This window comes from Oncorhynchus mykiss, chromosome 13 (genome assembly GCF_013265735.2).
Source record: "Oncorhynchus mykiss isolate Arlee chromosome 13, USDA_OmykA_1.1, whole genome shotgun sequence".
In the NCBI taxonomy this organism is placed as follows: Eukaryota; Metazoa; Chordata; class Actinopteri; order Salmoniformes; family Salmonidae; genus Oncorhynchus; species Oncorhynchus mykiss.
The window spans coordinates 49,606,791-49,619,305 of NC_048577.1; the positions used below are offsets into that span (position 1 = coordinate 49,606,791).

Below are 12,515 nucleotides of genomic sequence, written 5' to 3' on the forward strand. Positions count from 1 at the left end.
AATGATACCGGAGCGCCAAGTCTAGGTCCAAAAGGTTCCTTAACAGCTTCTACCCCAAGTCATAAGACTGCTGAACAATTAATAAAATGGCTCCCCTGACTATTTACACTGTTTTTACACTGCTGCTACTTCACTGTTTATTATCTATGCATAGTCACTTTACCCCTACCTACATGAACAAATTACCTCGACTAACTTGTATCCCAGCATATTGACTCGGGACCGGTACCCCGTGCCTCGTTATTGTTATGTAATTTTATTGAAGAAGAAGAGGAAGAAGAAGACTGTATCATCAGGATTTTTCACATACTGACAGTCCTATCACAGCATGGCAATTATATACTGTATATAATTTATACTTTATTGTAAACCAATTCAAAATATATTTTTATTTTATTTATTTTATTTCAACTTTATTTAACCAGGTAGGCAAGCAGTTCGACAGATACAACGACACAGAGTTACACATGGAAATACAATAAGTTTACAACAGAGTATACAAGCATTACAAACGACAGTGAGGGGAATACAGACAATACATAATTTTTTTGCTATGAGAAGAATGAATTGTGTTTATTTAATGTTCAATTTAATTCTCAAAAAGAATAAACATAGGTTTTTGACTCGTATATTTACATTAATAAATGTATTAATAAGACATGTACATACATTAATAAAGTATTTAGCTAAAATAACAAAGCATGGCAATGTTTTGGTATGGGCGTGCATACTTTCGTCACAGGCATAACCCGGATGTAGAGTGCCAGTGCTGACAACAAAAAAATCCTATCCTGTCGTGGAACAGACTGAAAAAAGGTGAGTTTTAAAACAAAAGGAAACATTGCTTTGAACACATTCTAAACTTTGCTTGTACTCGCTTTCATTCTGAGACCAAACACCAGTGAACGTGTGAGTTTGGTATCTGACAGGAATACGTAAGGCACTTAGCCAACTTGTATCTATCTATTTTACCTTCTCAACAATCTCGACTGTTGATGTTCGAGATAGCAAGCTACACTTAACCAGCTAGCGAGCTAACGTTAGCTAGCTAACTAGCCAGCAGACTGGTAGCTAGCTCGTTGGAAGCAAGCCCTGACAAATCGTCTACCAAACATTAGCTAATCGTGCTAAAATGTAGCAAACTACTTGTTGTAGTTTCCTACTTAGCCAGCTTGCTAGCTAGTTGGTTAGCCAGCTGAGCTAGTTAGCTAGCCAATCTACGCTACCTTGCGCTTGTCTGACAATGGTTTGACAGCTGGTTTTAGCTTGACCATTTGTGAAGGAAATATTAATTTTTATGCAGTTGCTGTGCGGGAAAGAGGTGGGTTATTCCTAGAAATGAATACATGAGTAATTCTCACAGGGGCCCTGTGCGTAAGTAAAAGCTTCTTCTTTTTTTGCCACATTATGAACCCACAATTTGCTCTGAAGCCACCATCCCACAACTCCCGGTATCCTGCCAAATAGTGACCATCACTTGTCTCCCGTATTTGTTTGCATGAGTTGTGCAGCACAGTGTCATTTGCCAGAAACGGAACAGTTGTCTTTTGCCAGAAACTGAGCTCCATAGAGAATGTGAAGAGCCAGGCTGAGGGGTTGCTGCATTGCAGAATAAGGTCCTGCCTAAAGATGAGCAAACTCTGAAATTGTCAGTATGGTTAACCACGCACAGACAGAGAGAATTAAGGTGGCAGATGTTTTTTAAGTGGGCGTTTTGGGGAACGGCTGGTATTTCACCAAATAAAATGTTGACGCAAGATTAGTTTTAGTACATGAAGTGCTGTGGGAATTCTCAATCATTCTTGTGTGGTCCTTCAGCATTTTTCTAGATTGTAAACACATGCAGGTTGAAACTGAGGGAGCAATGTTGGAGTTTAGTTGAGCATCTGAGTGGTTTAGTGAGGTATGCTCTGAGACAGCATAGATAACTACTGGGACACCCACTACAGTCCCAGTCCTAAAAGCTGCCCTCAAGGAGCTGCACTAGAAGTAGTAATTCACCTGCCACACACCTGCTCCAACAGACACCTCAAAACTGATAGGCCTACACTATTTCAGTGTAAGTGAGAGTTTTGGCTCTATTGATGAGGAAAATGGGGCCTGTGAAATTCTGAAGACAAACAGGTGTTTAGTTGTGGCTTGAGTGCAGAGACTTCATCTTGGCAGCTGTTTAACTGGGAAAGTAATTTTGGTGTGAGTGGAGTACTTGTCTGACTGGAGTACTTACCTTGATTTGACATGCTGGCCTCAACAGTCAGTGTGGCTGTGCTGAGAGACAGCCATCTCATAATGGTAAGAGAAAACTCTTATCAACAGGAATGTTTTTCTCTGTATGAAGACAAATTTTGTACGTGCTTCCAGACTGCGTTGACAGGAAAGGATCCTCAGAGCAGGCACAGGTTTCCATTGTTCCGTAGTTAAAGTCAGGCTGTAGTCAGTGATTAGGCCAAAATGGTAAAAGACATTTCCGTTGCACAACACCTTCATGACCATGACTGGCGATGGAACACTTCAAAAGTTACTGGTACTGCAATGCCTACCTAGTCGTTTCACTGCACGCAAACCCCTAGCCAGCCACCACTTCCCAGCCAACTCCATCCATTCTATGTTATGATATGTTAAATTGGACAGCACTCGATTTAGTGGAGATGCACTCTACACAACATCCCCCGGCCCTCCTCACCATCCATAGGACAAAACACTTTGTTTTATTTACGTGAGGTGCTTCTGTAACTGCTAGGAATAACAGCCAATCGAAGTGGATAGCGGAGGGCAAGCTAATGTAATCTGACAGCAATGGAGTGGTAGAGGCCGCTCAGGCATCGTAAAGCTGTCGCTGTTTAAGCTCCTAAATTTGTCGCTAATACCCGCCAGCCTCCGCTTCCACATGGCCACAGAGCCGTGAGGAGAAGAGCACTGGAGTGTGCATCCTGGCAGTTTAGTTGTGTAACTGTGTCTTTCCACCTGTGTTAAGTATATATATGTATTTATAATGGGTGTGTGTGCAGCTCCAGTAAATGTGTGTGAGTCAGTGTGACACTACAGGTACAGCTTTAGAAGAAGCCCATTTCTCACAATGCTGATTACTTGTGAGGGAATGCAACAAGTATTGAATTAGTTTGCTGAGAGGTTGGAAATTGAAATATGGATTGGGGTCGCAAATGCCTGCCTGTGCTATTGGCTGTTTCAGATGTGTGGGATGAAATGTATTTTGTGTGACTGATGCAGACAGTGGCGGTATCTAATGGTTTTCCTCTGCTCGTTCCTGCACTCCAATAACAAGATGGGAGCAGGAGTGACACAGACAAAGTGGATGTTTTTAGTCACCTTAAAGAGGCGCCAGGCCATTTTTCAGCCAGAAGAACACCAAGCCTGCTGCTCTTCCATTACATTATGGCATCCATTTTAAAGTGAAAGACACACCCAAGGCCGGTTTCTCAAAAGCATCATAAGGTTAAGTTCATCGTTAGAGCCTTCGTAGGAGCTTTGTTAAATCCAAGCTTTTTCCACAAACCATCGTTATTAACGTTGCACTTGAAAATGCTTGGAATTTAATGCTTGCCTCAGAACAGCTAAGTGCGCAGAACAGAACAGCGCCGTTAGATGCCCTCCCACGTAATTTTAAACACAGAAGATCTCCGCTAAACAGAATCAAATGGTTTATCTGTCTCTCTGTGACTGCCGATAAATACAGAGTTGTCAATGTCTTTGCAATTAATTCCAAGCTTCGTTTAAAAAGATTATTCAAATGAAAACCAAGATCTGCATTCAAATATAAACAGTAAGCTATAGGCCTTTTTCAATCAAAAAAATAAATTTCATGTTCAATCAATTGTTCTATTTTGCTAATTTCTCTAATTTGACTCAATATATTTCATGGTGTGTAGCCTAACATGTGCAATGATGTGCCAAATCGGGGACTTAGTGCATTTTATTGGGTAAGCAATACGAATAAGACGCCTCAATATTTGCAGCTTTAGGTGGTAACTTCTGTCTAAGTTCTGATCCGTCGTCAGTATTGTGAAATCATTCTAATGTTAAGGCAAGATTTTTAATGGAGAAAGCTAATCCGAGAGCAGCACTGCCTTTTCTTTCCAGCCTATCAGTATCGACACATGCTCCTACAACGCCCTTAGCGACCATTCTCTCTGCGTGGTATTTTGGGAAAGGCGTATTACATCTTTGGCCGTTATTGGAAAGATACATTGTTGAAACACTCGTAAGTGTAAATTCCATCGGTATCGGGAAACCGGGCACAGCTCATTGCATCTGCCATTTAGATGTATTTAAATGTGCTGCTGTGCTGGTAGCGGTTTAGCTTAGTGAGCGTCTGGCTGGCTGGGTGTGGAGAGTGTGGGCTGGAGGCCTGCCTGGTCTGGGGGCTTGAGGCCTACTTCTCCCTGGCCGAGTAGCCTTGCCGCTGACCCCGAGAAGCTATCTGAATATCAATGACAATGCAGTGATTTAGAAGCGGCTGTGGCCCCAAAGTCAGATCTAATCGTGCTGGTATTTACTGCCATTTGAGCTTGGAAAGCAGCAGTTGACCATCTTGCTGTTGTGATGCGAGTCCAATTGAATTCAAAGGTAATTTCCATGTGGCTGTTTGGTATTTGGGGAATGAATCACCCATCTAGGGTTGGGTGAGACAGGGTTTAAGCGCTGTGCAAATTCAAGGTCAAAGGTGAAATGATTCAAAGAGATGCCCAGACAGGGATGGAGGGAGAAAGATAAGTGAGACTTTACAGAGGGAGATACTAAACTATCCTAAATTGGGAGTGAGAGCAACGGGTTTAATGCAGGTGGAGTGAGGAGTGTTATGTGCAAAGATGGCGATAAAAAGATGAACAAATCTAGATAAGATGGAACGAGAAAAGGAGTTATATAGTAGGTGAGTCAGAGGTATAGAGAGAGCGAGTGAGATGGGGGGGTGATGTTGGGGTGGAAGAGGATTGTGGTAGTGAAATCGATAGTTCATACCATTCTGAAATTGAGTTTTTTTTGTTGTCAGAGAAACAGGTATGGAGGGTATAATATGAAATGGCTCTGGCTGAGGACCGTTACTCGAGCAGCAGTATCGATTCCTGGGCCGTGTTCCAATTATAGTTGGGTGTTTTTTTTCCCGAGGCCCTCGTTCCGCAGCCCTTAAAAAGCTGGGGACAAGGCCGGACAAAGGTTTTGGGTGCCGACTGACTTTGTCTTAACGCTTCCCCAAAGCGGCCCACTTTTTCAGTCATCAAAGAAGTTAGCTGGGAAATATTGTGTGCTGTCTCACTGGGTCTCTGAGGACATCACTAGAGAATGGAGATTTCCCCCATGGCTGTCCCTCTTAAGAGATTCACTGGCATTACAGCATAAAGAGAAAATAATCTTGTTTGTGTGTAGGTTTGTCAGTGTGTGTCTGTGGCTAAGTGGATTTGAGTTTCTCTGTTGTGGGAGTGGGTTTGCATAACCTATGTGCAGGAAACATACATTTTTGTACACTTGTGTGATTGAGTGTGTGTATTTGTGGGGGCAGGTTGGAAAAACAACACCAGGTTGCTGAATGGCAGTAGAATGACAGCAGATTGCTCTGTGGCTTCCACCACGCTGCACTTAGCCGTTCATTGTGTGTGCAGCCAGACATGAGCAGAGAAATTGCAGCTGTTTGTTGCCTTTGTTCCTGGAGGATTTCCAAGGTAAAATGGCATGTAATTCCCAGCCTGATGTCCTTGCCTTTGTGCCTGCTTTTAGAGAGCCTTATCTGGGTTTGGAAGGGGGCTGCTGGATTGTGGAATAATGTAGGACAACTTTCTGGTACTCTTGAGGTTCAGTAAAGAGTTATTGTGTTGTCTGTCTCTACTAGTGGACTCTCCTCTTTCTCTAGCGTCTGTCCCGTCTGTATTTTATTCCTTCTCTCTCCCTCCCATCTCTCCAAATAATGTCAGGCTCATGCAATATGTTGTTTCCCCACTTGTGTGTTAATGAAGTGGATGAATATTCATGAGGCAGAGCTGACATCGCTGTGGAGATCTTGTCAAGGGAATATGGAGTGGCAGGGCTAGACATTAACTTTTTGCTTGTCATGCCACTAACACCATTTGCACTTCATTGTATGATCAAGGACCCATGCATTAGTATATTTTTTTACCATAGAGAATCAGACCAAAATGTATGCTACACTCTTTGCGTAGTCGAGCCCGTCTCAAAATACAACACTGCCCCTGGAGGATGGTTAGCCACCCTTGGTAGCCTATAAAATAGTGCAACGTTACAATTACAACAAAATACTTTTCCCTACAGGGCTCGACATTAAGGGAGTCCCGTTGTCCCTGTGATGATGATAAATGTTTTAAAACGGACTGTTTTAAATTCATCCAACCACTGCACATAAAACTACAAAAATTCCGCTGATGCAACAGATCAGACCGTTTAGCTTAAAATGTTGATAGTTTTATTTCTTTATATTATCAGCTCAACAATGCGCACATACATGGCTGTAGGCTATGCGCGAATGTTCCCGAATGCAATTAGCAGGAAAAAAAAATTCTCAAAAGTGCACCGCATGCACCAGTGGTTTCATGTAAAATTTAAGGGGAGATCTAAAGATGCATTAAATAGCATGGCTTACTAATATGACTAGGATTATGCTGTTGGACAATAAAATAACGTTGCTTCGAAAACCAGTAGAACATGAGAATCATGCTGTTTTCAATAGCGTATTAAGTGTTAATAAAATAATTCCCTCAACATTTCTATGGTTGTATTTTGGCTATGCTAGGCTACTTTGAAACAAGGTACATGCTTCATAAAATTACATTAAATGTCCAAGTTTTAAACCATTATGTTTATGGTTAAATAGTTTAAAATGCGAACCGCCACCTGCTCAGATTTAAGGTGGGTGATGTGTGGTGCGCCACAGGCACTGTCCTTCACTCTCCAGTCTTGTGACCATTTGATCTGAAGGAACCGTGCCTCCAGTATGTCGACAGAATCAAGCCTTTAGATGCCCATGTTAATTATCCTTCATTATATTTGTCAATCATCACTATATTTTTGTAATTAAGTCTCATTAAAGTTTGGCCACATTTTTTTAGCACCTCATGTCAGCATCGGTTTGACCATGAAGCTGTAGCCAATATGCATATCACCTACATTTTGACATGTAGGATTTTTTTTATTTCTGTACATTAATAAAACTAGGGGTGTGAACATTTAAATCATGTTGGGATCCTTAAAGTTAAGAAAAAGCCCTAACCGAACCCCCACCCCACATATTAAAGTCATAATGCAGTTATCCCACTTCCCCCCCCCCCCCCCCCCCCCCCCCTTTGTTATAACCTAACTAGACTATGGCTATAAAGGCTGACAGAATGTAGTGTAATTTAAATAAACTCAGAGAGGAAGAGGTGAACTTGAGGCTACTTTGGTGGAAGACAATTAAGACATTGCGAGATGTAGATTACCAAGACGTGTACGGTTCTGCCTGCCCCTCCTCTCTCTCCCTCATGCTGGCCTGCCTGCTCTTTCTCTTCGCTAATGACCCAAGTGTGTGTGTTCAGTCTTTGGTCTGTTGCATGTAGAATATCCTCGCTTAGGCTATTCATGGCACTGGTGTTGGCGGTATACAGTATCTTCGGGCCAGTCTTGCACGGGGTAGGCTTCTCTTAGTTGCTTAGTGGGTAGGGGTGTTTCTGTCTCATATGAAATTACAGTAGGCTACTGGTGTAGCCTGTATTGATTACCCTTTTCAGATATAATGATGTGTCCTCTTGAAAGCGCCTCGGTTACGACATGCTTGTTTGTCTGTTAGGGTAGGCTACACTACATCTTTTTAAACGGTAGCGTCCCACTTCGCCAACAGCCAGTGAAATTGCAGGGCACCAAATTCAAAACAACAAACAAACAAACTTCCTCAACCATAACAAGTATTATACACCATTTTAAAGGTAATTAAGATCAATTATGTTAGGTCAGCGCCTAGCCACAGAAAAACATACAGCCATTTTCCAAAGAAGGAGAGGTGTCACAAAAGACAGGAATAGTGTTAAAATTAATCACTAACCTTTGATCTTCACTGTACGGCACTCCCAGGACTCCATGTTTGACAATAAATGTGTGTTTTGTTCGGTAAGGTTCATCTTTATGTCCAAAAACCTAATTTGCAATTGGTGCGTTACGTTCAGAAATGCATTGTCTCAAACTAGAGGTCGACTGATTAATCGGAATGGCCGATTAATTAGGGCCGATTTCAAGTTTTCATAACAATCGGAAATGGGTATTTCCGGAAACCAAATTTTTGGTATTTTTAATTTTCTTTACACCTTTTATTTAACTAGGCAAGTCAGTTAACCTCTAGCGTCGCGCAAACCCGTATCTGGGAGCGTAATCATAGCCTCAAGCTCATTACCATAACGCAACGTTAACTATTCATGAAAATCGCAAATGAAATGAAAGAAATAAATTGACTCACAAGCTTAGCCTTTTGTTAACAACACTGTCATCTCAGATTTTCAAAATATGCTTTTCAACCATAGCTACACAAGCATTTGTGTAAGAGTATTGATAGCATAGCATTAAGCCTAGCATTCAGCAGGCATTTTCACAAAAACAAGAAAAGCATTCAAATAAAATCATTTACCTTTGAAGAACTTCGGATGTTTTCAATGAGGAGACTCAGTTAGATAGCAAATGTTCATTTTTTTCCAAAAATATTATTTGTGTAGGAGAAATCGCTCCGTTTTGTTCATCACAATTGGCTAAGAAAAAAACACAAATTCAGTCAGTACAACGCCAAACTTTTTTCAAAATTAACCCCATAATATTGACAAACATGGCAAACGTTGTTTAGAATCAATCCTCAAGGTGTTTTCACATATCTATTAGATGATAAATCATTTGTGGCAGTTGGGTTTCTCCTCGGAAGCAAACATAAAAATACATGCAGCTGGAGATTAAGAAATAATTGAGACGGAGGACACCAAGCGGCCACCTGGTATATTTAGTGTAAAATTATAAATCTTCCAATGATATGCCTACAAATACGTCACAATGCTGTCGACACTATGGGCAAACGACAGAAAGTCTAAGCTCATTCGTGACCCATACACAGCCATATAAGGAAGGACTCATTGAAACACAGCGCCTTCAAAATCTGGGGGTACTTCCTGTTTGAAATTTCATATTGGTTTCGCCTGTAGCATCAGTTCTGTGGCACTCACAGACAATATCTTTGCAGATTTGGAAACGTCAGAGTTTTCTTTCAACAGCTGTCAATTATATGCATAGTCGAGCATCTTTTCGTGACAAAATATCGCGCTTAAAACGGGAACGTTTTTTTATCCAAAAATTAAAAGAGCGCCCCCTATATCAAAGAAGTTAAGAACAAATTCTTATTTACAATGACATCCTAGGAACGGTCGGTTAACTGCCTCGTTCAGGGGCAGAATGACAGATTTTTACCCTGTCAGCCTCGGGGACAGTTTGGGCCGCCTGGCTCGTTGCGAACTAATTTGCCAGAATTTTACGTAATTATGACAACATTGAAGGTTGTACAATTTAACAGGAACATTTAGACTTTTGGATGCCACCCGTTAGATAAAATACGTAACGGTTCCTTATTTCACTGAAATAATAAATGTTTTGTTTTCCAGATGATCGTTTCCGGATTCGACCATATTAATGACCTAAGGCTGGTATTTCTGTGTTATTATGTTATAATTAAGTCTATGATTTGATAGAGCAGTCTGAGCAGTGGTAGGCATCAGCAAGCTCGTAAGCATTCATTCAAACAGCACTTTCATGCGTTTTGCCAGCAGCTCTTCGTTGTGCTTCAAGCATTGCGCTGTTTAGGACTTCAAGTCTATCAACTCTCAAGATTAGGCTGGTGTAAGCGATGTGAAATGGCTAGCTAGTTAGCGGAGTGCGCGCTAATAGCGTTTCAAACGTCACTCGCTCTGAGACTTGGAGTGGTTGTTCCCCTTGCTCTGCATGGGTAACGATGCTTCGAGGATGGCTGTTGTCGATGTGTTCCTGGTTTGAGCCCAGGTAGGGGTGAGGAGAGGGACGGAAGCTATATTGTTACACTGGCAATACTAAAGTGCCTATAAGAACATCCAATAGTCAAAGGTTAATGAAATACAAATGGTATAGAGGGAAATAGTCCTAAAATTCCTATAATAACTACAACCTAAAACTTCTTACCTGGGAATATTGAAGACATGTTAAAAGGAACCACCAGCTTTCATATGTTCTCATGTTCTGAGCAAGGAACTTAAACGTTAGCTTTCTTACGTGGCACATATGACATCCATAAGTCTAAATGTTCCTGTTAAATTGTACAACCTTCAATGTTGTTACTTTTATTTTTTCCTTAACACTTTGTTTTTGCATTATTTAAACCAAATTGAACATGTTTCATTATTTATTTGAGGCTAAATTGATTTTATTGATCTATTATATTAAGTTAAAATAAGTGTTCATTCAATATTGTTGTAATTGTCATTATTACACTTAAAAAAATAATAAATAAATACAATTGGCCGCTTAATCGTTATCGGCTTTTTGGTCCTCCAATAATCGGTATTGGCGTTGAAAAATCATATTCGGTCTACCTCTATCTCAAACAAACATCCGGTGAAAGTGCAGAGAGCCACATCAATTTACAGAAATACTCATCATAAACATTGATCTAAGATACAAGTGTTATACATACGATTATAGATAAACTTCTCCTTAATGCAACCGCTGTGTCAGATTTAAAAAAAAAAACTTCATGGTAAAAGCACACCATGCAATTATGTTAGGTCAGCGCCTAGCCACAAAAAAAAAACACAGCCATTTTTCAACCAAGGAGAGGTGTCACAACTCAGAAATAGCATAATAAATATTCACTTAACTTTGATCTTCATTGGAATGCACTCCCATGAATCCCAGTTCCACAATAAATGTTTGTTTTGTTTGATAAAGTCTATCATGTATGTCCAAATAACTCCTTCTTGTTAGCGTGTTTAGTTCACAAATCCAAATTCACAAGGCGCAGGCACTTAGGCCAGATGAAAAGTCAAAACAGTTCCATTACAGTTCGTAGAAACATGTCAAACGATGAATATAATCAATCTTTAGGATGTTTTTATCATAAATCTTCATTGATATTCCAACCGGACAATTCCTTTGCCTTTAGAAATGAAAGGGAACGCAGCTCGCGCTCACGGCCGCGCTCGTGACTTAGCTCATGGCATTCTGCCAGACCCCTGGTTCAAACAGCTCTTATTCGCTCCCCCTTCATAGTAGAAGCCTGAAACAAGGTTCTAAAGACTGTTGACATCTAGTGGAAGCCTTAGGAAGTGCAATATGACCCCATAGACACTGTATATTGGATAGGCAATGACTTGAAAAACTACAAAACTCAGATTTCCCACTTCCTGGTTGGATGTTTTCTCAGGTTTTTGCCTGCCATATGAGTTCTGTTATACTCAGACGTCATTCAAACAGTTTTAGAAACTTCAGTGTTTTCTATCCAAATGTACTAATTATATGCATATTCTAGCTGTTTACTCTAGGCACCTTATTCATCCAAGCTACTCAATACTGCCCCCCAGTCCCAAAGAAGTTAAACAGAACCCCCCCAAACATGGCAGTTTAAACGTTAAGAAAAAATGTCCATTTGGCACATCCCTAGATATAACATTACTCTAATGTTGGCCTCTGATCCAATTCTGATTAGAGTAATTGTTTGATATTGTGATTTTTGTATGAGTCATTTTTACTTCAACTTAAATCTACTTAAATCTATATTCTTCAGTCCATTTCAGAAATAAAAGCTCAATGTATATGATGTATGCTGTGCTTACTTCTCTCACACATTGCCAATGTATCTCTCATCTTCTTTCATTATTTCTGCTTTGTATTGCTTTTCAGTGTACAAATACTCTACCTCTTTTTGCTTGGCAGCCTTTCATTTGAATTCTCGCTCTCTCATTCTTTTTCCCTCTTCCTTTCTCTCTCTCCTCCATTGCTCCATACCTCTGTCTCCATGGCAGGGGATGTCAGACCCCTGCAGTCCACCGCTAAAGCATCTCATGCGATCTGTAAAATCTTTGATCTCACGGCATCCATGCACTGAGCCACAACAGCAAAGTGTGTGGATGTTGCGGCACAAGAAAGAAACGTGTGCATGTGACATTGTGTGTGTGCTCAAAAACCTTTCATTTGGCAGTGTGAGGGTGTCAGCATTTGTGGGAGAAACTCTTAATAAGAGGGAAGAGCTTGTCCTCTCTCTGCTTGTTCTCTCTCTGCTTGTTCCTGTTGGGCTTTTTCCTAGTGTGTCCTTTCCTTTCTTCTGTCGTTTGATAGAGCAGTAGTTTAATCAGTTGATATTTAACCCTGTCAGCTCCAGACAGTTAGACAGATCTCCAGACTCATTCTCCCAGACATGCTCCCTATGGTCAGGGAAGGGTGGAGTCTGGTCAATTCATTACAAGACCCCTCCATCTTCATAAATCCACTCACCAGCTAGCTATCTATAGGCTATACACAAC

The 12,515-nt window shown here is 40.8% G+C and overlaps 1 protein-coding gene across 1 annotated transcript in view; it reads left to right on the forward strand.

The window, feature by feature from the left end:
- Positions 1-688: 688 nt before the first annotated feature.
- Positions 689-12,515, forward strand: part of LOC110486697 (speckle-type POZ protein) — a 106,136-nt gene continuing 94,309 nt past the window's right edge. The window contains exon 1 of the mRNA XM_021558476.2: positions 689-816. The gene's annotated coding sequence lies outside the window, so the exon portion shown is untranslated. The remainder of the gene's footprint in view (positions 817-12,515) is intronic.